Source organism: Argopecten irradians, chromosome 9 (genome assembly GCF_041381155.1).
Source record: "Argopecten irradians isolate NY chromosome 9, Ai_NY, whole genome shotgun sequence".
Lineage (NCBI taxonomy): Eukaryota > Metazoa > Mollusca > Bivalvia > Pectinida > Pectinidae > Argopecten > Argopecten irradians.
In genome coordinates this window covers 20886281-20903647 of record NC_091142.1, presented here as the reverse complement: position 1 = coordinate 20903647, position 17367 = coordinate 20886281, and the positions used below count along the sequence as shown (strand labels likewise).

The 17367-nt window shown below is 32.0% G+C and overlaps 1 protein-coding gene and 1 long non-coding RNA gene across 2 annotated transcripts in view; both read right to left on the bottom strand.

The window, feature by feature from the left end:
* Positions 1 to 17367, bottom strand: part of LOC138331752 (uncharacterized) — a 51605-nt gene that overhangs the window by 18175 nt on the left and 16063 nt on the right. The gene's annotated exons all lie outside the window — the stretch shown is intronic.
* LOC138330872 (uncharacterized) lies at positions 871 to 7104 on the bottom strand. The gene is made up of 5 exons (XR_011209608.1): positions 7061 to 7104; positions 4175 to 4216; positions 3350 to 3391; positions 2018 to 2074; positions 871 to 964 (listed from the first exon to the last, which is right to left on the bottom strand). It is a non-coding gene; the product is annotated as an uncharacterized lncRNA (long non-coding RNA).

The following is a 17367-nucleotide window of genomic DNA, read 5'->3' as shown; positions in this document are numbered from 1 at the left end:
TTATTACTAAAAGTTTAGACTAGTTTTCCAAACTTGTTGAAAGGTATCATTTATTTTAGTAAAAACTCACCGTCGGCAGTAAAATAAAATGTACCATATTAGCTTATTACCATTACGTTGTAAAACGAATACTCACAAAAAGCATTCAGTGACATATTTTTGTTGTCTTGTCGCCTATGTTTGTTAACATCTTGACGTTTTTGCAAATCTCAATTAATTTTGGTATCGTCACGTCGTCTGTTTACAACATTAGTAGCGTCACGAAGACGCTTGTGATCGCATGTCTTCCGTGCACCTAATCACCGACGGGATTCATAAAAACCTACATATAACGCTTGGACGTTAAGCGAAAAGGTGTAAACGGAAAGCTCCGTACTTAATTAAAATATATATATATATATTGATAAACAGCCTAATTTGTCAAAACTATTTATTAATAGCTTGGGATACATTTTGAAGCGTCTCTTCAAAAAACAAACATGGCGTCGAAAAACAGAAACAAGTGCGCATCTTTTTCGGACGGTTAATATTTTGTACTGTCAAATATACACATTACCCTTTGTTAGTCGGTTGATACGGATGTGTCTATCGTCTCCTATTATTCTAATGCTAACTGCCGTGTGATACTGTGAAATGCCAAATATCTCTCGACCAATCAGAAGGCAGAATTATCCCTCGAGGTAAAATAAACACTACCTGCATAAGAGGGTGATAGTGCCTAGTTTCACCCCTCAGAATATCAATGTCTTCATCGGCTTTGCCGCGGTGGTATCCACGGGGTGACACTGGGCACTGCCATCCTTTAATGAATGTAATATTTATATAAAATATATTATGCATGTCAATTATTCAGTGATATCATTAAACTTACCCCGAACTTCCGTCGTGTGATCAGACGAAGGAATACGAGCAATCTTTGTTAATGTTTCTTCATAGCTTGTTATTTTATCGATATCAGATCCATCTGGTAAAATAAGTCGGACAACTGTTAAATGATATTTATAAATTACATATCAAGTAGGATATTGATTCCCGCTGTAGAATATTCTATATCAGTCTTATCATATAATTATTTTCCTTCGTTCTGCAAGCAACTTTTTAATGAGAAACTACGTATGATTTATATAAAACCGTAATTGTCAACGACAAAATGCGTTAAGTTCGTTTTCTAAAACATTTTTCTTACTTGATTGAACTTGTAAATATATTAAAAAAGTTTGAATTTTAAAAAATAAAGATCAAAAGTGTTCTGAATAAATTTTGCAACCTTGGTTGTATATTGTTTAAACTGTAGAATCGGAGGCGGGTTATGGAGACAAGCATAAGATAATTCTGCCTAAATAGCAGACAATCTACAACATTGACATTGCTACATCAGATAATGAAGGTTTGGTTTTATTTTCAGTACATTATATCAGCATCCATGCTAAATATCATTCTGATACAAAACCGCATAGATGCTAAGAAACCATAAACGGGAGGAATCAGGTGGTATGCTTGTGTACATCAACCCGGATAAATACAAAGGATTCCAAAGTGATAACTACATCTTGTTTAACTCATTAACACCCAAGAATTTATAGCAGAATTCCCGAAAATCCGAAATTTTCTTTCAAAGTGAATTTTCACCCTTTTGCATCAATAAACGCCACTGCCATTAGTTACAGGGATATAATTGGACATTTCAACTTTTTATTTCTTAATATACTTGGACATTTTCGAAGAACGAAACATAAATATCATGTTATATTACAATAATGTCAATATTTAAGCGTATGTTTCCTTGTTTTAAAAGGAAATTCTCATGATAAGCTAGTATTGGATATCAAGATAATATGTTTATATTGTATTTCATTATTGTTGTGTCATTTTTCATTTTATCATTTTTATAGTTATAATAGCTTTGTATTTTTTCATATAATGCTACAGTAATATATGGAGTTGAAATTGATACAAACTTCCTTTCAGAAGATATTATTTTCATTTCGGAATAAAGATAAACTAAGATTATCCATACCTGGATCACTCCTGGCGTCTGTTTCTGTTGAATCTTCATTGTGTTGAGCTCCTCTCTCTGATAAACAAAAGAGATCATATACCTTTGTTTTGTCTTACATGAGTAAATATGTACAGTAAACTTTTTTTCTAAGACGAACCTGCGGTGTACGAATTTCTGCTTATTACGAAGTAAATTCAAAACGTATATCGAACTCCCTTATAGAGAATCATCTTTTAATACGATGCCGTCAAGATAATATTTACTCCATAACAGGTTTCATGGATAGTTGTTTTTTCTTTTTGAATGTGTAAGATGTAGCCATGCTTTAAAATGAAAACTGTAACAAAAAAGGATGGAAAGTCATTCGATTCATCTTCCTTCTGGATGGGCTTCATATCAACTGTATGTCCGATCTGGTCACAGTTTATTGCTTAAATGCCCTTAACCTTCGGGCCACTTATATAATAAATATTATGTCATAATTCTAGTCGTTGGTATGTTATCAGCCTGCTGATATATGTATGTATGATATACATGATCTTAATCGACGGTTCATGTCATAATATATCTTATGAAACAAGTCTTAACAATTTTTATGATCCTTGATGAGCAAAAATTAAAACATTGAAACATGTTTCCCAAAACTTATTATGATATTAATAAACACTTTCCAAACGTAAATTATAATCAATTGATCTCATGATATATCCTTTGACCAATTAGCATTGAAATTACAGATTTTAGAGAAAGAACACCAATAGAACAATGGAATCTGAAGATTCAAATCAAAGTAATTTGACACCTGGAAGTAACGTTGGTCTCAAGTATGTCATGTTTTAGTCAACATTAACGGTAACGACTGCAAGACTCATATACTGACGGACAGACGGACAGGCACATACACTTTAGTTCCTATACTCGTTTTGGTGAAAGATGTTGATCATACGTAAAAGATTTCATGTTAGAAGAGTGGTAATGAAAATATAAATTTAGTTCGACAAGACACATGTATTGATGCAATTCCAATACCGCATTCTCACAAATATGCACCTCGTACTTCATACGTAGCACACCGCATACATGGGATGCCGTCCTTACATTACCCTGTCGTTGATTTAATCAAGCAAACACACCGTATTCCTTCCGTAATATCTAATGCCTTTCATGTAGTCTGTCTAATGTACAAATTAAACTATTTAAGATTGACTTCAGCATTATTTTTTTTTAATTTAGGGATTTTGCTTTGTAATTCCAATAAACAGTACATCCTGAATTTAGTTATATGTCTTCATTCATCAAATAGGACGGGTGTTTTTGTTTTGTTATTATATGAAAAAAAAAGATACATACCTCTTTCCGTTCGTAGCTTATTACAACTTTCCTCTAGTCCATCTACAATGTATATTATCGTGTTTCCTCTTATCAGTACCATAACTGTTAATTCTTCTTAATCAGTTATTATATCTCAAAAACAAAGTTTGATGAATTGAGTTGTAAGAATCATTCAAATGATCAAACAGATTTGATGCCTTTTAAACGTTAGTTTAACCAAAGAACTTCTGTAATGTAAAAATCATGTTTCTATTCCTTAAAGGGTCTATACAATTTAACATAAGATATCACCGTTGAAAACAGAAGTCAAGCGTTATGCAACTTATTACATATAATACAACTTTCTCTCGATTGCAAATTTTAAGAGAAATTGAAATAATATATGAAAAACTTCAGAACAAACTTTTAGGTCTCACCCAAATTACATCAATTACCGTCTTTAAACAGTAATGTGCGCGTGCGTGCGTGGAAGTAGAAACTAAAACAACATGGCGGATTATCGACAAATCATTATTTCATTTTTTTCGCATTTGCGCTAAAATGTAACTGCGCGTAAATGAGTACACATACGGTACATGCGACAATGGCTGAAATTATGCCACTATTTCGATATTTCAACAAATGATTCGTTGACATAAACATATGACAAAGAAAGATTGTGTATGTATTTTGTTAAATTCGCATAGTAATCATTGTTAAACGAGTTGAACTATTTTCGCTATATCGATATTTCAACAATTGTTTCACTCATATAAAATACGTCACAAAACGAAAAAAGAAGATTTGAGATTTTCGTTGAACAATCAAAAGACAAAAAAAAATATAAAAAAAATAGATACATACCTCGTTCCATTCGTAGCTTATTACAACTTTCCTCTAGTCCATCTACAATGTATATCATATCACATGATCATTTATCAACCTGATTCATGATGCCAAAACACTCAATAAATAGTCTCCTGTTATAAAGTATGAAACAAGAAAATGTAAAATGCGAAAGAAAATCAAATAGTCTAAAAATTAATAAGAAGCATTGATGTCACTTTTTACATGGATATAATAACTATATTAGTTGCCGAATTTCGTAAGAATTCTTTACGGGAATTCAAACACTTTGCAAACAATTGTTTTCATACCCCGAAAAACTGCCGACATAACATATTATAAACGAATAATAATTGGTGTTTAATCGTGTATATATGTCTAATTAAGACAGAATATATTACAAAACTGTTATTTCTATTTTGTTACATGCGCAAACAGTACTATATTCCATATAGTACATAGGGCAAAATAACTGTTGTGGAACACCCTGAATTTAGTTATATGTCTTCATTCATAAAATAGCACGGGTGTAATCTAGTTAATGATGCTAACTAGTTATTATCTATGAACTATAGAAATAGATCTTTTTTCCAGACTTGGTTTCAGACTTTCTATGAATCTTTACAGCCGGTGTGTCAGCCAAATATGCACGCTGACTTCATTTGTTTATTCTCTTGAATGGGAAGATCACTACGAAAAGTAGAGATTCGGGACAAATGTTCATTACAACAATGAATGAATTATAAGGTAATGAGATACGGTGTTATTGTAATGTTACAGGATCATGCCATTATTTTTTTATATTTTCACAGAGCTATGTTCTGATCGCAGTGTCCAATACAACAATAAAATTCTTCAGAAGTCAAACACTAATGCCAATTACTCTTGCATAAATATTACCATTATTTCGATATTGCAACAAATGTTGCTTATATACAAAATGTGATATGAAAAAGTAAGATATTGTCGTTGAAAAATCAAGAGACATGAACCTCGTTCCGCTTGTGGATTTTGACAACTTTCCTGTAGTCCATCTACAATGTATATGAAATCAAATATCTGTCAACCATAAACGCTTAAACGATATGCTGCCATCATAGCATATGAAAAGAAATACAAAAAAGATCAAGTCCCTGCAGAAAACTAAGGTATTGTGTCAAAACTCTGAAGGTTTTTAAATATTGTCACCATTTCAATATTTCCAGATTTACTTCAAGATTAAAAAAAATAAGAATATTCTAAAGTACTGGCGTTTAAAACAATAATTCAAAAGTGTTATGCACTTAAATTAGTACGTTTACCAGTATATCCGTGAATTGCTGATATAATGCCACTATTTCGATAATTTAAGAAAGGATTCATTGATATCCAAATACAGTAACGAAATAGTGTGTATGCGTTTTGTTAAGTAATCAGTGTTGGAAGCGCTGGAATATTGCCACTAAATCGATATTTTAACATTTGTATCACTGAAACATGTGTATATAAATTGTAACGGGAATCGGAAGCTCAGAGATTTCCGTTGAACAAACAAGAGATAATTCCGTTCCGTTTTTAGATTTTGACAATGTTTTTGTAGTCCATTTGTAATGTATATCATACAACATAATAACAAACAAACAATGGTTTAAAAAAACGCTTTAAAGGTATACTGCTATTGTGAAACACGAAACAGCAAAAAGTGGAAGACTTATCGCATTCCGTTTGCAATTTATTTTGACATTTCATCACAAACTAAGATCTGATGTTTAAAACTCTTGTACAGACTTAAAATATTGTCAATCTTTCAATATTTCAAGACTTTTACGCACTGGCGTTTAAAATATCAATTAAAAAACGGCAAAAAGAGTAGGCACGTACCTTCCTCCATTTTTAATATCTACACAACGCTCATATAGCTCATCTACGATGTATAACAAATCAAGTCATCTTGAAGCGAATATGATGCCAAAACACTCGACAAGATAACACAAAAACTGTTTGCAATTTCTGATCACATCCGTTCATACACTCATTGAAGGTATAATGTCAAAACTCTTGTGTAGGTTAAGAATATCTTCATTTCTACAACATTATCATATATTTACGTACTGACGATTAAAACAGAATTCCAAGAAGACAAAAAGAGAAAAACACGATCGTGTTTCCTCTTATCAGTACCATAACTGTTAATTGTTCTTAATCAGTTATTATATCTTAAAAAAAACAAAGTTTGATGAATTGAGTTGTAAGAAATCATTCAAATGATCAAACAAACAGATTTGATGCATTTTAAACATTAATTTAAACAAAGAACTTCTGTAATGTAAAATTCATGTTTCTATTCCTTAGAGGGTCTATAACATAAGATATCACCGTTGAAAACAGAAGTCAAGCGTTATGCAACTTATTATATATAATACAACTTTCTCTCAATTGCAAATTTTAAAAGAAATTGAAATAATATATGAAAAACTTCAGAACTAATCTTTCAGGTCTCTCCTAGAGTACATTAATTACCGTCCGTAATCAGTAATGTGCGCGTGCGTGGGAAGTAGAAACTAAAACAACATGGCGGATTATCGACAAATCATTAATTGGTTTTTCGCATTTGCGATAAAATGTAACTGCGCGTAAATGAGTACACATACAGTACATGCGAGAATGGCTGAAATTATGCCACTATTTCGATATTTCAACAAATGATTCGTTGACATAAACATATGACGAAGAAAGAGTGTGTATGTATTTTGTTGAATGCGCATAGTAATCGTTGTTAAAAGAGTTAAACTATTGTCGCTATATCGATATTTCAACAATTGTATCACTCATATAAAATACGTCACAAAACGGAATTAGAAGATTTAAGATTTTCGTTGAACAATCAAAACACAAAAAAAAAAATAGAAACAAATTGATACATACCTCGTTCCGTTCGTAGCTTATTACAACTTTCCTCTAGTCCATCTACAATGTATATCATATCATATGATCATTTATCAACCTGATTCATGATGCCAAAACACTCAATAAATATTCTCCTGTTATAAAGTATAAAACAAGAACATGTAAAATGCGGAGGAAAATCAAATAGTCTAAAAAATAATAAGAAGCATTGATGTCACTTTTTACATGGATATGATAACTATATTAGTTGCCGAATTTTCGTAAGAATTCTCTACGGGAATTCAAACACTTTGCAAACAATTGTTTTCATACCCCGAAAAAAATACAAAATACTGACATCAGTGTTTAAATAAATTTCACGGGGCGCATATTTCGCGGTTTCCTTTAAGATTCTCCACTGCCGACATAACATATTATAAACGAATGATAATTGGTGTTTAATCGTGTATATATATGTCTAATTTAGACAGAAAATATTACAAAACTGTTATTTCTATTTTGGTACATGCACAAACAGTACTATATTCCATATAGGACATAGGACAAAATAACTGTTTTGGAACACCCTGAATTTAGTTATATGTCTTCATTCATAAAATAGCACGGGTGTAATCTATTTTTTTTGTAATTTTTTTATTTTTTTTTCAAATTTTGTAACACATTTGACATGACAAACGAGGACACTTTCATTCATCGCATACACACACATACACCTTATACTATCAAATTTACACACAGTGAGACGAAAAACAAAAAAAACAACATAAAAGAGAAACAAAGAGAAAGGAAAGAAAGATAGTGAGATAGAGAAAAAAAGATAGATAAAGGGGAGGGATAGACAGAGAGATGGTATTTTAGAGTGGCACGTACAGTAAGTGAAGATCGAAGAAATAAAAAGTTATATCGGCAAAAAATGATAATAATGGAAAAAAAAAAATTAGAAACAAAGAACAAAAAAAATCTAAATATATCAGAAAAAAAAAAAAAAAAAAAAAAAAAAAAAAAAGTTGTATACATCTATGATAATCATATTTCGAATATTTCAAGGTGAGGTGTACGTATAAAAGATTAAAGTTTAGCTATTTTTTCCCATTTTTTCCAGTCTTTCTCAAATTTAATTTTTGCTCTTTCTCCTTGGCTGTAAGCTTTATATTTCTGAGTATTATAATAATCTTTTAAAATATTGACAAGACGCACGGGTGTAATCTAGTTAATGATGCTAACTAGTTATTTTCTATCCACTATTACTATATATCTTTTTTCCAGATTTGGTTTCAGACTTTCTATGAATCTTTACAGCCGGTGTGTCAGCCAAATATACACGCTGACGTCATTTGTTTATTCTCTTGAATGGGAAGATCACTACGAAAAGTAGAGATTCGGGACAAATGTTCATTACAACAATGAATGAATTATAAGGTAATGAAATATGGTGTTATTTAAATGTTACAGGAACATGCCATTATTTTTTTATTTTCTCTATTTTCACAGAGCTATGTTCTGATCGCAGTGTCCAATACAACAATAAAATCTTCAGACGTCAAACACTAATGCCAATACTCTTGCATAAATATTACCATTATTTCGATATTGCAACAAATGTTGCTTATATACAAAATGTGACAGGAAAAAGTAAGATATTGTCGTTGAAAAATCAAGAGACATGAACCTCGTTCCGTTTTGAGATTTTTACAACTTTCCTGTTGTCCATCTACAATGTATATGAAATCAAATATCTGTCAACCGTAAACGCTTAAACGATATGCTGCTATCATAACATATGAAAAAAATACGAAAAAGATCAAGTCCCTGCAAAAAACTAAGGTATTGTGTCAAAACTCTGAAGGTTTCAAATATTGTCACCATTTCAATATTTCCAGATTTACTTCAAGATTAAAAAAATAACAATATTCTAAAGTACTGGCGGGCGTTTAAAACAATAATTCAAAAGTGTTATGCACTTAAATTAGTACGTTTACCAGTATATCCGTGAATTGCTGATATAATGCCACTATTTCGATAATTTAAGAAAGGATTCATTGATATACAAATACAGCAAACGAAATAGTGTGTATGCGTTTTGTTATGTAATCAGTGTTGGAAGCGCTGGAATATTGCCACTAAATCGATATTTTAACAATTGTATCACTGAAACATGTGTATATAAAATGTGACGGGAATCGGAAGCTTAGAGATTTCCGTTGAACAAACAAGAGATAATCAATTTAAAGAGAAAAAACATATACCTCGTTCCGTTTTTTAGATTTTGACAATGTTTTTGTAGTCCATTTGTAATGTATATCATACAACATAATAACAAACAAACAATGGTTTAAAAAAACGCTTTAAAGGTATACTGCTATTGTGAAACACGAAACAACAAAAAGTGGAAGACTTATCGCATTCCGTTTGCAATTTATTTTGACATTTCATCACAAACTAAGATCTGATGTTTAAACTCTTGTACAGACTTAAAATATTGTCAATCTTTCAATATTTCAAGACTTTTACGAACTGGCGTTTAAAATATCAATTAATAAACGGCAAACAGAGTAGGCACGTACCTTCCTTCATTTTTTATGTCTACACAACGTTCATATAGCTCATCTACGATGTATAAAAATCAAGTCATCATAAAGCGAATGTGATGCCAAAACACTCGACAAGATAACACAAAAACTGTTTGCAATTTCTGATCACATCCGTTCATACACTCATTGAAGGTATAATGTCAAAACTCTTGTGTAGGTTAAGAATATCTTCATTTCTACAACATTATCATATATTTACGTACTGACGATTAAAACAGAATTCCAAGAAGACAAAAAGAGAAAAACACGATCGTGTTTCCTCTTATCAGTACCATAACTGTTAATTGTTCTTAATCAGTTATTCTATCTTAAAAAACAAAGTTTGATGAATTGAGTTGTAAGAATCATTCAAATGATCAAACAAACAGATTTGATGCATTTTAAACGTTAATTTAACCAAAGAACTTCTGTAATGTAAAATTCATGTTTCTATTCCTTAGAGGGTCTATAACATAAGATATCACCGTTGAAAACAGAAGTCTAGCGTTATGCAACTTATTATATATAATACAACTTTCTCTCAATTGCAAATTTTAAAAGAAATTGAAATAATATATGAAAAACTTCAGAACTAATCTTTCAGGTCTCTCCTAGAGTACATTAATTACCGTCCGTAATCAGTAATGTGCGCGTGCGTGGGAAGTAGAAACTAAAACAACATGGCGGATTATCGACAAATCATTATTTAGTTTTTTTCGCATTTTCGCTAAAATGTAACTGCGCGTAAATGAGTACACCTACAATGCATGCGAGAATGGCTGAAATTATGCCACTATTTCGATATTTCAACAAATGATTCGTTGACATAAACATATGACGAAGAAAGAGTGTGTATGTATTTTGTTGAATGCGCATAGTAATCGTTGTTAAAAGAGTTAAACTATTGTCGCTATATCGATATTTCAACAATTGTATCACTCATATAAAATACGTCACAAAACGGAATTAGAAGATTTAAGATTTTCGTTGAACAATCAAAACACAAAAAAAAAAAAAAAAAAAAAAAATTGATACATACCTCGTTCCGTTCGTAGCTTATTACAACTTTCCTCTAGTCCATCTACAATGTATATCATATCACATGATCATTTATCAACCTGATTCATGATGCCAAAACACTCAATAAATATTCTCCTGTTATAAAGTATGAAACAAGAAAATGTAAAATGCGGAGGAAAATCAAATAGTCTAAAAAATAATAAGAAGCATTGATGTCACTTTTTACATGGATATGATAACTATATTAGTTGCCGAATTTCGTAAGAATTCTCTACGGGAATTCAAACACTTTGCAAACAATTGTTTTCATACCCCGAAAAAAATACAAAATACTGACATCAGTGTTTAAATAAATTCACGGGGCGCATATTTCGCGGTTTCCTTTAAGATTCTCCACTGCCGACATAACATATTATAAACGAATGATAATTGGTGTTTAATCGTGTATATATGTCTAATTTAGACAGAAAATATTACAAAACTGTTATTTCTATTTTGGTACATGCGCAAACAGTACTATATTCCATATAGGACATAGGGCAAAATAACTGTTTTGAAACACCCTGAATTAAGGTAGATGTCTTCATTCATGAAATAGCACGGGTGTAATCTAGTTAATGATGCTAACTAGTTATTTTCTATCAACTATAGACAATATGTCTTTTTTCCAGATTTGGTTTCAGACTTTCTATGAATCTTTACAGCCGGTGTGTCAGCCAAATATACACGCTGACGTCATTTGTTTATTCTCTTGAATGGGAAGATCACTACGAAAAGTAGAGATTCGGGACAAATGTTCATTACAACAATGAATGAATTATAAGGTAATGAAATATGGTGTTATTTTAATGTTACAGGAACATGCCATTATTTTTTTATATTTTCACAGAGCTATGTTCTGATCGCAGTGTCCAATACAACAATAAAATCTTCAGACGTCAAACACTAATGCCAATACTCTTGCATAAATATTACCATTATTTCGATATTGCAACAAATGTTGCTTATATACAAAATGTGACAGGAAAAAGTAAGATATTGTCGTTGAAAAATCAAGAGACATGAACCTCGTTCCGTTTGGAGATTTTTACAACTTTCCTGTTGTCCATCTACAATGTATATGAAATCAAATATCTGTCAACCATAAACGCTTAAACGATATGCTGCTATCATAACATATGAAAAAAATACGAAAAAGATCAAGTCCCTGCAGAAAACTAAGGTATTGTGTCAAAACTCTGAAGGTTTCAAATATTGTCACCATTTCAATATTTCCAGATTTACTTCAAGATTAAAAAAATAACAATATTCTAAAGTACTGGCGTTTAAAACAATAATTCAAAAGTGTTATGCACTTAAATTAGTACGTTTACCAGTATATCCGTGAATTGCTGATATAATGCCACTATTTCGATAATTTAAGAAAGGATTCATTGATATACAAATACAGCAACGAAATAGTGTGTATGCGTTTTGTTAAGTAATCAGTGTTGGAAGCGCTGGAATATTGCCACTAAATCGATATTTTAACATTTGTATCACTGAAACATGTGTAAATAAAATGTGACGGGAATCGGAAGCTTAGAGATTTCCGTTGAACAAACAAGAGATAATCAAAGAGAAAAAAACATATACCTCGTTCCGTTTTTAGATTTTGACAATGTTTTTGTAGTCCATTTGTAATGTATATCATACAACATAATAACAAACAAACAATGGTTTAAAAAAACGCTTTAAAGGTTTACTGCTATTGTGAAACACGAAACAACAAAAAGTGGAAGACTTATCGCATTCCGTTTGCAATTTATTTTGACATTTCATAACAAACTAAGGTCTGATGTTTAAACTCTTGTACAGGCTTAAAATATTGTCAATCTTTCAATATTTCAAGACTTTTACGCACTGGCGTTTAAAATATCAATTAATAAACGGCAAAAAGAGTAAGCACGTACCTTCCTTCATTTTTTTTTATATCTAGACAACGTTCATATAGCTCATCTACGATGTATAAAAAATCAAGTCATCATGAAGCGAATGTGGCGCTCGACAAGATTACACAAAAAACTGTTTGCAATTTCTGATCACATTCGTTCATACACTCAATGAAGGTAAAATGTCAAAACTCTTGTGTAGGTTAAGGATATCTTCATTTCTACAACATTATCATATATTTACGTACTGACGAGTAAAACAGAATTCCAAGAAGACAAAAAGAGAAAAACACGATCGTGTTTCCTCTTATCAGTACCATAACTGTTAATTGTTCTTAATCAGTTATTATATCTTAAAAAACAAAGTTTGATTAATTGAGTTGTAAGAATCATTCAAATGATCAGACAAACACATTTGATGCCTTTTAAACGTTAGTTTAACCAAAGACCTTCTGTAATGTAAAATTCATGTTTCTATTCTTTAAAGGGTCTATAACATAAGATATCACCGTTGACAACAGAAGTCAAGCGTTATGCAACTTATTACATATAATAATACTTTTTCTCAATTGCAAATTTTAAAAGAAATTGAATTAATATATGAAAAACTTCAGAACTATTCTTTCAGGTCTCACCCAAAGTACATTAGTTACCGTCCGTAATCAGTAATGTGCGCGTGCGTGGGAAGTAGAAACTAAAACAGCATGGCGGATTATCGACAAATCATTAATTGGTTTTTCGCATTTGCGCTAAAATGTAACTGCGCGTAAATGAGTACACATACAGTACATGCGAGAATGGCTGAAATTATGCCACTATTTCGATATTTCAACAAATGATTCGTTGACATAAACATATGACGAAGAAAGAGTGTGTATGTATTTTGTTGAATTCGCATAGTTATCATTGTTGAAAGAGTTGAACTATTGTCGCTATATCGATATTTCAACAATTGTATCACTCATATAAAATACGTCACAAAACGGAAAAAGAAGATTTGAGATTTTCGTTGAACAATCAAAAGACAAAAAAAAATTAAAAAAATAGATACATACCTCGTTCCGTTCGTAGCTTATTACAACTTTCCTCTAGTCCATCTACAATGTATATCATATCACATGATTATTTATCAACCTGATTTATGATGCCAAAACACTCGATAAATATTCTCCTGTTATAAAGTATGAAACAAGAAAATGTAAAATGCGAAAGAAAATCAAATAGTCTAAAAAATAATTAGAAGCATTCATGTCACTTTTTACATGGATATGATAACTATATTGTTTGCCGAATTTCGTAAGAATTCTCTACGGGAATTTAAACACTTTGCAAACATTTGTTTTCTTACCCCGATTAAATTACAAAATACTGACAACAGTGTTAAAATAGATTCACGGGGGGGGGGGGGGGGCATATTTCGTGGTTTCCTTTAAGATTATCCACTGCCGACATAACAGATCATAAACGAATAATAATTGGTGTTTAATCGTCTATATATGTCTAATTTAGACAGAAAACATTAATTGTTTTTTTGGTACATGCGCAATCAGTACTACGTTCCATATAGTACGTTCGGCCACATAACTATTTTGACACGCAATTAATTGTCAAATATTTTTTGATCTTGAAGTAAATTTAGAAGCACAAATTTTTAATGGTGGTAACTGTGTTAAGTAAGAAAGTTTTGTAACTTAAGAAAAATACTAAATCGTCTGCTCCTGTTTTTGATAGTGAAACAATTTGTTAGCGGTGGAGCATCGTTAACAGAAATTCAAAATAATCAGTTGGTGTTTTGGATTCGTTAATACAGCAAAAATGTACCCTATCTACAGTATGATGCAAGAAGGATCGATATGTTTACAAATATACAAAATGCGACGAAAGTACCTTGTTAGTGTAAGCGTTTCATTGAATACATAAAGTAATTATTCTGTTAAGAGCTTTTATAATACCAATTAATAAACAGCTAAAAAGAGGAAGCACATTTCTCGTTTCGTTTGTATTGAATGAAGAGAAAAGAACGATAACGGAGTTATCGTTCTTATCGTTCATGAACGAAATGTTTACACGGTTAATTTAACCTACCAACACGCTTATAACCGCGATTTGGGTAATAAGGAAACGGTAGGTACGGATTTGCTGAAATTTTGCATGCTGATATATCGTGGCGTGATCGATCTTTTGGCATAATTTTTATAACTACTAGATTTCGGGAATAGTGGGCCGCCTTCAAAGCTATTCTGACCGATTGGATCGACGAGTGGACCATTCACAAATAATTGATCGTATTTATGAAAATTCTGTTCATTTTATTATATAATTACTTAAATTTATAAAACGTCTTGCAATGATATCCAAATATTTGTTTGGGATTGCGTGTATTGTGGAAATGGGTGCTGTTTGGGGCGTTTAACCGCACAAAGGAATGCTATACGTTTAGCGCCATCTGGTAGAAAGAATGTGCATGGTAAAGTTGTGTCTCTTGTGTATCCAGTTTGAACCGTTCGGACTGATGCTGAAAGCTATCTAATATTTGAGGTTGCTGTTGCTTATTATGATTGTTTTTCGTATGCCTGTTAAGCTTACTGCCTACCGAATCTGATCAAGACAGGTCGACTGAATCAAGCGTTAGGCTATGCAACACTGCATGGATTAAATTTTAAAACAACGTGTATTGTGTAAATGCTTGATTGTACGATTATATTAGCCGTAGTTGACGGCTTGACGCAGCAACACTTGTTTTTAAAATCCTGACAAGGATTTATAAGTATATATACGTCCTTGATCCTGATCTTCAACTGTTTGCATGTACATTGTACGTCTGCCGTCTAAAAATAGCACCGATCTTCACGTGTGTCAACTTTTGCACTTGTGTGTAGTCCGCGATATTCTTTTCACGAGTCTAGTATACGTACAAGGCGTAATACATTTGACTAAGTGCAGAAGTTAACAATTTGAAGACTTTGATTTAGACCTAGTTTCATTGACGGATTCAGGAGATTTTTATTTCCTTGACCATATGCCTACCATGTACTGAGTGATGACATGATTTTAGTAGCGTCCTTAGTATTGATATTAAACAATTTTGTGTAAAACAGAACAGGCATGATTTTCAAAATTAGAAATCTTGCTTCGAGTGATAATCCAAAGCTATGACAACACATACGTGTTAAGCTGTATAGTGATTATATTTGGACAATTTTTGGCACGTGGCAACGTAAATTCGTCCGGAATATTGCAAGAATTGTATTAATGAACAACATTACGTATACCTTAAACGCCAGATACAGATCTTACTGACGGCTTTTGGATAATCGTTCGGCAAGGATTTATTCGTCCTTGCTTCCAATGACCAGTTATCCGGCCGGACACAGGTAAATCTATCTATCACAGCGGGAGGCTGAATAGTGTTGTCAGCGGATGAGGCTTGCATACATTTAGCTTAAAATAAAGGTCATCTTCATTACACAATGAGTATGAAACGCATGTTGAGAAACCGATTAAGTTCTTCTTGTAAACATGAATTCTTGGAAGTATATAGGTATAGCTATAAAGCGATCGTAAGCTACATTAGAGACGATACACTATATGTACACAAGACCGGTCTTATGAATACGTAAGTCATAACAATTTAGTTATCGACCACAAACTATCTTATTTGGAATTGGTTATAATTTGCAAGACATGTGCACGATGTAATAATGCTAAAAATGTAGCTAGTGACGGTAAGTTTAGATAAGGTCGTTGTAATTCGGCCATCAATTATATTTAAGACATAGATAATCAGCGATTTTTTTTGAGAAATTGGTGTCAAAATTCAAACTAGTAGAGAAACTTTAAGACACAAGATATGAAAATTTTAGTGACTTCCTTTGAATAATTAGACAGATCTAGTACGTGGTCTTTCAATATTTGACTCGGCTAGATAGACCGTCTCTATAATATTTGACTGATGTCACCAACATTAGTCCCGATCGCTGAATATTTGACCACCACTATAGAATTAGACTGAGGTCATCAAAATGCGACCCAGTCGCTTAAATTTGATTATTGCTGTAATATTAGACTGAGGTCATCACAATTTGACCCAGTCGCTGAAAATTAGACTCGTAAATGAAAATTAGACCACAACTATAAAATTAGGCTTGGGTCATCAAAATTAGACCCGCCACTGAAAAATAGACCACCGCTGCAATATTAGACTGTGGTCACCAAAATTAGACCGGTCACTGAAAATAAGACCAATCACTGAAAATTAGACAAGGTCATTTAAAATTAGACCACCGCTGGAATATTAGACTGTGGTCACCAACATTAGACCGGTCACTGAAAATTAGACCCATCACTGAATACTAAACCCGGTCACTGAAAATTAGACCGCTGTTGTAATATTAGACCGGGGTTATGGAAACTAGTATCATGGTGGTTATATTTAGACCAGTTTGCTCAGAATTAGACTTATTCTGATTATTAGATGATTTTCTATCAATATTAGGCCTATTTTGAAAATTAGGGCAATTTTTGAAAAGAATAGGCCTTTATGGTCTTCCAGTGATAGATACTGGAGAATGATATCGTAATCACTGACTGCTCATAACTAGCTTATGTAAACGAATTTTTACTACTAGTTTTTTGTCTTTTTTCGCAATTTCTACATGGTAACATCAGATGTAGAAACAAAGTAATGTGGAGGTGAAAAATGAATTCGTTATAGAATATTAGAAAACTTTTTATCGTTGGGTAGTATATATTGAATACTGTTCTTATCATATGTTTGTTTTCTACTCTAATATCATCTTACACT